The sequence below is a fragment of the Pinus tabuliformis genome, chromosome 8, assembly GCF_031772625.1.
Source record: "Pinus tabuliformis cultivar Carrire ecotype Pingquan chromosome 8, CPIR1, whole genome shotgun sequence".
Lineage (NCBI taxonomy): Eukaryota > Viridiplantae > Streptophyta > Pinopsida > Pinales > Pinaceae > Pinus > Pinus tabuliformis.
In genome coordinates this window covers 1,722,168,857-1,722,177,174 of record NC_142294.1, presented here as the reverse complement: position 1 = coordinate 1,722,177,174, position 8,318 = coordinate 1,722,168,857, and the positions used below count along the sequence as shown (strand labels likewise).

At 36.0% G+C, this 8,318-nt stretch overlaps 1 pseudogene; it reads right to left on the bottom strand.

The window, feature by feature from the left end:
• Positions 1–7,262: 7,262 nt before the first annotated feature.
• Positions 7,263–8,025, bottom strand: LOC149242950 (uncharacterized; annotated as a pseudogene).
• Positions 8,026–8,318: the final 293 nt, after the last annotated feature.

The following is an 8,318-nucleotide window of genomic DNA, read 5'->3' as shown; positions in this document are numbered from 1 at the left end:
AAAGCAATTCTATACATGCTCTTCAAATTCCTTCAAGCTTTTGAAAGTAAAACCAATGAATTATCAAATTTTACTATAATAAAAAACAATTAGAACGTCGTTAGCCATCCCAAATTGCTCATCCTTTAGGGTTGAACCAACATTTCTTCTAGAAAAATTCAACAATTCCAATTTAATAATCCTATCGGCCTATCTTTGTACCTTTTGGGACTATTGCTAGTTTTTAATAATATGAATTATTGAATTGAGGCTTCTGTGATTCATATTTCATTTGTCGAAAAATCTATCGTAAATATGAATTACTCTTTATTCAACAATTAAATAATTAAATATTTAAAATAAAGATATTGATAAATTATTTAAAAGGAAGATATTTAAAGTAAAGATATTGATAAACTTTGTAGTCATGTTGTAAGGAGTTCTTTTCTGAAATTAACTCTCTTCTTATTACGCGGTTACGCGGCCAGGGGTTTCCTCTGAAATTAACTTTCTTCTTATCACACTTGTCTTGCTATAATCCGTTGATTGAGATGTTAGACAATTCAAATAGTTGCCATCGTTGGATTAAACATATAATTATAACTGAAACAACACTGATCTTTCCTGGTTGAAACCATATGAAACCCACTCCTTGGAAACCTAAATCAATTGATGATGCCCCTCCTCGGAAATCCAAATCAGTGGATGATCTCCCCTCCTCAGAAACTCAAAAACCCAGCTCAACCTATGCTCGATGCCCCTCGTCGGAAACTCGACGCTTTCCCTGCGGAAGGAAACATTCTTCCTCAATGCCCCTCCTCAGAAACCCAAATTAGCAGAGTCCCATCCCTCGTTTCAAGAGTCCTTGCAATAGGAAGAAAAAGTCTCACGAAGAGGATATTAACAATGGGCTCAATTCTCCTTCTGTTGCCATTGCTAGAAAGAACAGTGATCCTAATTTTAGTGCAAAAACATCTAATGGGCTTGTGAAAAGCTCTTGTGGTTCTCTGAAATCCAATATTTCAGAAACGCCTTCGTTGGCTAATGCCTCTGAGATTTATTCATGTAAATTTAGGAGATGTGTTGCTAACTACCCAGATTTGGGTTCGATCAATTTCAAGGCTCAACCCTGCAAATTCCTTGTTGCAAAGAGGCATGATCGGCCCGAGAAGGAACCTATTGAATGCAAATGCAGTGAAAGGAAAGCAGATGGAGATATATCTAGAAAATGTGCTTGTGTTGCTGCTAAGGAATTGAGGGTTTCTCAGGAGGAGTTTTGCAAGGAGAATCTGCATTTAACACCTTCGAATTGTGCGAAATAAGAAGAACATACAGGAAGAGGTAAGGACTGCAAAACCCAAGGCTCTAATGTGAATCTTGAGATTGCAAACAATGATAAACGTCATGAATTTGAATGCAATGTAGATGGAAGATATGGGTTTGCTGAGAAAATGGAGATACTGTGTGCATTGAAGATAACAGAAATGAGAAAATTCAATATGCAGAAGAGGGCATTAATGGGTTTTGGAAATATGACAACAAAAAATGTTGTGAAGAAGGCATGAATGAATTTTGTGGGGACGGGAAACATGAGGGGGTTAATTGTGGTGAAGAGTGTAGAAATGGGTACTATAGTGAAGGGAAACATGAAGAGACCCAATTTGGTGAAGTGGGTACCGACTTTACTTGAGATTGTCAAACACATTCTTGCTCAATGCCCCTCCCTGGAAACCCAAATCAGCGGATGATGCCCCTCCTCAGTGACCCACCTCAGTGGATGCTCAATGCCCCTCCTCGAAAACCCAACTCTTTCCTTGCTGAAGGAAACATTCGTACTCTCTCTTTTTTGACAGCGGCAAAAGATTCACACGACAGATCGAATCTCTTCGGTTGGTTTTCTGAACAGACGCGTGGTTTTTTCTGAAAGGTATCATTCTAGGTTTTGTCACAAAGATTTCTGCTTTCAGGAGTTCAAATATTTTTCAAATTGTGATTGTATAAAATGTCTGTAGCAGAATTGACAGATGAACTTCTTTTCATTGATTGAAAGAAGAAAACATTATTTGTTTTGTGCCCTAAGTGTGCACTTATGGCACTGAGTTTCAGTACTATGTACTATGGTGGGGGTAACATATACTATGTAATCATGACAGTTTCGTATGCCCACATCATCCTGTTCACAATTTGTAGCTTGCACTTCCGGACATATTGAAACCCCCGCCATGTAGCTCACAAAGAATCATGTGTATGATCTGAAAACTATTAGTTTTGGTAATTGGAGTGAAAGGAAACCAGATGGAGATATATCTATAAAATGTGCTTGTGTTGCTTCCAAGGAATTGAGGGCTTCTCAGGAGGAGTTTTGCAAGGAGAATATACAGTTAACACCTTTGGATTGTGCGGAAGAAGAAGAACGTACGGGAAGAGGTAAGGACTGCAAAACCCAAGGCTCTGATGTGAATCTTGAGATTGCAAACGATGATAAACGTCATGAATTTGAATGCAATGTAGAGGCAAGATATCAGTTTCCTGAGAAAAATGGAGATACCATGTGCATTGAAGATAGCAGAAATGAGAAAATTCAATACGCAGAAGAGGGCATTAATGGGTTTTGGAAATATGACAACAAAAAATGTGGCGAACAGGGCATGAATGGATTTTGTGGGGACGAGAAACATGAGGGGGTTCATTGTGGTGAAGAGGGTAGAAATGGATACTATAGTGAAGGGAAACATGAAGAGACCCAATTTGGTGAAGTGGGTACCGGCTGTACTCATAATTGTCAGAAACATTCTTGCTGAATGCCCCTCCTCGGAAACCCAAATTAGCAGATAATGACCCTCCTCAGAAACCCAACTGTTATTTGTACTCGTCTGAGGCTTCTAGCAATTCTAGCTATATTAAATAAGCATATTGCAATTTTCTTGAGTTTGGATGGCCCTTTGTTTTTTTTTTAACCAAAACAAAAATTGTATTACTAAAAATTTGTGCCGGGAACACAACATATACATATGATGCCAGCGAAATCAAAAGCAAGTCTCAATCTATTTTAGGACTGTTCTTATGAGTGTGAGATCAAATTTTTTTGTTCATTTCTTCCTATTCTGTCTATTATGTCTAACTGTGTAGATTTTGCAAAAAACATAGTATCAAACAACATTTCCAAGGCATCTATTAAGCATTTAAGCAAGGGGGACTCTGGTTCTGCCCTATTTTCTCTCTTGGAGGTGAAATTGTTGCGTTGAGGTCCGGAACAAGTTGAGCAAATTGTGGCCGAGTCTTTGCTAGAGGTTAATGCATCCAAATGCCATATAGTTAACCCTATTTGGATCTTCTCTCTAGTTGTTGACCCAAGCTAATTAACTGATCTTCGTTCCTCTGCATGCTAGACTTCTGATCTACTAACAGCACCATCATTGTGATCAAGCTTGAGACTATTCGACTATGTATGATGATGATCTGTAAGGCTTGTTCACAATTTGTATCTTGCACTTCTGGACATATTGAAACCCCCGCCATGTAGCTCACAAAGATTCATGTGTATGATCTGAAAACTATCAGTTTTAGAAATTGGAATTTCAGGTTATTTATTTTGTTTTAATTTAAAATCTTTTAGTTATTTGTGCTCGTTATTTGTATTCATAGAGGCTTCTAGCAATTCTGGCTATATTAAATAAGCAAATTGCAATTTTCTTGAGTTTGGATGGCCTTTTGTATTTTTTTTAACCAAAACAAAAATTGTATTAATAAAAATCTGCCCTGGGAACACAACATATACATATGATGCCAAAGAAATCAAAAGCAAGTCTCCATCTATTTTAGGATTGTTCTTGGGAGTGTGAGATCAAAATTTTTGTCCATTTCTTCCTATTCTATCTATTATGTCTAACTGTGTAGATTTTGCAAAAAACATAGTATCAAGCAGCATTTCCAGGTCATCTATTAAGCATTAACAAAATTTATCGTTTACATGTGCTACATTTATTGTTTACTGTCATTCAAAATTTATTGTTTACTTCATTGTTTATTAAAAGATAAATATAAAGATATCTTGGTATGGAAAAAATATGAAAAGACCATGAAAAATAGGAACACCAAATATCCAATGCTCAAAGATGTAACTTTAGCTTGAGACATGTTGGAACCTCTTCTCAATTAAGATGTTTGATGTGATCTGTATGTGGCGTCATCAGTAATTCAGCCACAACTTTGCATTTCACAGTTTTATAAAATCAACTGACATATTCAATAATATATAACAAAATCCAAAAATATATAAAATCTCGAAATTCAAAATTATATACAAATTTGATAACCTTTTGTTTAACTATAGAGCACCCATCGATCAATAAACCTCAAAGGACATAATACCTGCAAATAAGTCCATTCTTAGCAGCAAACCTCGTTTATTAATAGATTGTGCATAACACGTTAACATAGTGTATTGTTATAAGTATGTTTGAGCAGGCAGGATGATGCAGCATGAACCTCTTCAATCATCTGGCCAGTCCAAACTAAAATGTTCTTCGACCACATCCACTCTGAGATTAGGCATGGCATAGGCTTTGATATCCAACCATTGTTGTCCGTTTTTCTCATCACATATTACATGTTTTAAAGACCTTAGTTTGGTTAATGCCTTAGGCAGGATCTTCAAACCAGAGCGCTCTCTCATGTCCAAAACCTTTTGGTTTGATAGTTGATCAAATTCTAGGGGAAGGTCCTTCAAAGAGCTGCACAGTGAAATATCAAGAAATTCTAATTGTTGAATTCTTTAAATGGAAGGAGGAAGCATTGGCAAGCTTGGACTTGCAGATAATCTCAGCGACCTAAGTGACCTTAAATTTCCCAAGTGATCCAGTAACTTTTGGATAAGATGGAAATTACTGACAGACAACCTTTCCATGGGGAAATTAAACTGCATATGTTTGCTAGCAATTCCTCCAAATCGCTACAGTGATCAAAGATAATTTCTACAAACTTAGGAAACTCTAGGACTTTCCCCTTGTTAAATAGAGTCATATTTCCCAAGCCCTCACAAAGGCATACAAAGAATTTTTCCAAGTTCTTCCAGGATGTATAGTACTCGTAAAGAGGAGGTAGTATCAACTTCTCAAGGAATACATACTTAATCTGGGTAACTGACAAAAATATTGATAGGCCTTTAAGTACTGCATGCTTTGAATTGTAATTGTACATGATAAGAACCTGAAGTTTTGGCATGGTATGTAAAAGTTGGAAGACAGTATTGACTTGCATCAAAGAACAAAGCCAGAGCTTTCACCTAAGAAAAATCTATTTGAGACCAACTTTGTTTTTCCATTGAACCTATAGTAATGTCCCAGAAATGTAAAAGTTAGAAAGATGAGATGCTATGCTGATAAAAATGCTTCCTTATTAAATTTGAAAATTTAGTAAATTGAACAAATAATTATTCAATGCTTATGCAGGGAAAAGAGAATAAGTTTCAGGGATGACCTATATGAATTGAAACAAATTGAACCTTAGATGTATGCTTTAGTGCCAACCATTTTGTGGGAATAACATCCTCTTTGGTAGGCATGAAAAGCCTCTTATCAATGGCACTATCCCGGCTTGCCAGAGGCAAAGCTAAATCATGCATCACATCATGTTGATTAGAGTAAAGCTCACTAGCATAATCAAATGAGATGGCTAGATTCGTGATACATCAAAACTTGTATTAACCAAAGGTAATGATCTGAAAAACACCTTTATCTTTACCAGCTAACACATTGATTTATCTTACCTTCTTGATTTCTAATTATTTTTTTGCCTCTACTTTTTTGCAAAGCTGGTGCTCATCAAAGAATTTGACGGACAACACCGCTTAAAATTAAGATGAGATACTAATATGAAAAATGAAAAGAACAAAACAATCTGCACTCGGAACACAGCATATACATCTGATGCCAAAGAAATCAAAAGCAAGTCTCCATCTATTTTAGGACTGTTCTTGGGAGTGTGAGATCAAACTTTTTTGTTCATTTCTTCCTCTTCTATCTATTATATCTAACTATGTAGATTTTGCAAAAAACATAGTATCAAGCAACATTTCCAAGTCATCTATTAAGCATTTAAGCAAGGCGGATCCTGCTTCTGCCCTATTTTCTCTCTGGGAGGTGAGATTGTTGTGTTGAGGTCCGGAACAAGTTGAGCAAATTGTGGCTGAGTCTTTGCTAGAGGTTAATGCATCCAAATGTCATATAGCTAACCCTGTTTGGATCTTCTCTCTAGTTGCTGACCCAAGCTAATTAACTGATAGCTAACCCTGTTTGGATCTTCTCTCTAGTTGCTGACCCAAGCTAATTAACCGATCTTCGTTCTTTGCACGCTAGAGTTCTGATCTACTAACAGCTCCATCACTGTGATCAGGCTTTATTCGATTATGTCTGATGATGATCTGTAAGGCCTGTTCACAATTTGTAGCTTGCACTTCCGGACATATTGAAACCCCCGCCATGTAGCTCACAAAGATTCATGTGTGTGATTTAAAAACTCAAAGATTCATGTGTATGATGTAAAAACTGTCAGTTTTGGTAATTGGAATTTCAGGTTAGTTTATTTATTTTAATTTAAAATCTTTTAGTTATTTGTACTCGTCGAGGCTTCTAGCAATCTCGGCTATATTAAATAAGCAAATTGCAATTTTCTTGAGTTTGGATGGCCTTTTGTATTTTTTTTTAACCAAAACAAAAATTGTATTAATAAAAATCTGCCCTGGGAACACAAAATATACATCTGTTGCCAAAGAAATTAAAAGCAAGTTTCCATCTATTTAAGAGTATTCTTGGGAGTGTGAGATAATTTGTTTTTGTTCATTTCTTCCTATTCTATCTATTATGTCTAACTGTGTAGATTTTGCAAAAAATATAGTATCAAGCGACATTTCCATGTCATCTATTAAGCATTAACAAAATTTATCGTTTACATGTGCTACATTTATTGTAACTTTAGCTTGAGAAATGTTGGAACCTCTTCTCAATTAAGATGTTTGATGTGAACTGTATGTGGCGTCATCAGTGATTCAGCCACAGCTTTGCATTTCACAGTTTTATAAAATCAACTGACAAATTAATCATATATAACAAAATCCAAAAATATATAAAATTTCGAAATTCAAAATTATATACAAATTTGATAATATTTTGTTTAACTATAGGTCACCCATCGATCAATAAACCTCAAAGGAGATAATACCTGTAAATAAGTCCAATCTTAGCAGCAATCCTCGCTTATTAACAGATTGTGCATAACACGTTAACATAGTGTATTGTTATAAGTATGTTCGAGCAGGCAGGATGATGCAGCATGAACCTCTTCAATCATCCAGCCAGTCTAAACTAAAATGTTGTTCGACCACATCCACTCTGAGATTAGGCATGACAGAGGCTTTGATATCCAACCACTGTTGTCCTGTGTGCTCGTCACAGATTACATGTTTTAAAGACCTTATTTTGGTTAATGCTTTAGGCAGGATCTTCAGACCAGAGCACTCTCTCATGTCCAAAACCTTTAGGTTTGATAGTTGATCAAATTCTAGGGGAAGGTCCTTCAAAGAGCTGCACAGTGAAATATCAAGAAATTCTAATTGTTGAATTCTGCAAATGGAAGGAGGAAGCATTGACAAGCTTGGACTTGTAGGCAATCTCAACGACCTAAGTGACCTTAAATTTCCCAAGACATCCAGTAACTTTTGGATAAGATGGCAATTACTGACAGACAACCTTTCCAGGGGGAAATTAAACTGCATATGTTTGCTGGCAATTCCTCCAAATCACTACAATGATTGAAGATAATTTCTACAAACTTAGGAAACTCTAGGACTTGGCCCTTGTCAAATAGAGTCATATTTCCCAAGCCCTCACAAAGGCATACATAGAATTTTTCCAAGTTCTTCCAGGATATACAGTACTCATAAAGAGGAGGTAGTATCAACTTCTCAAGGAATACATACTTAAGTTGGGTAACTGACGAAAATACTGACAGGCCTTTAAGTACTTCACGCTTTGAATTGTTATTGTACATGATAAGAACCTAAAGTTTTGGCATGGTATGTAAAAATGTTGGAAGACAATATTGACTTGTATCAAAGAACAAAGCGAGATCTTTCACCTAAGAAAAATCTATTTGAAACCAACGTTGTTCTTCCATTGAACCTATAGTAATGTCCCAGAAATGTAAAAGTCAGAACGCTGAGATGCTATGCTGATAAAAATGCTTCCTTATTAAATTTGAAAATTTAGTAAATTGAACAAATAATTATTCAATGCTTATGCTTAAATGCCAACCATTTTGTGGGAATAGCATCCTCTTTGGCA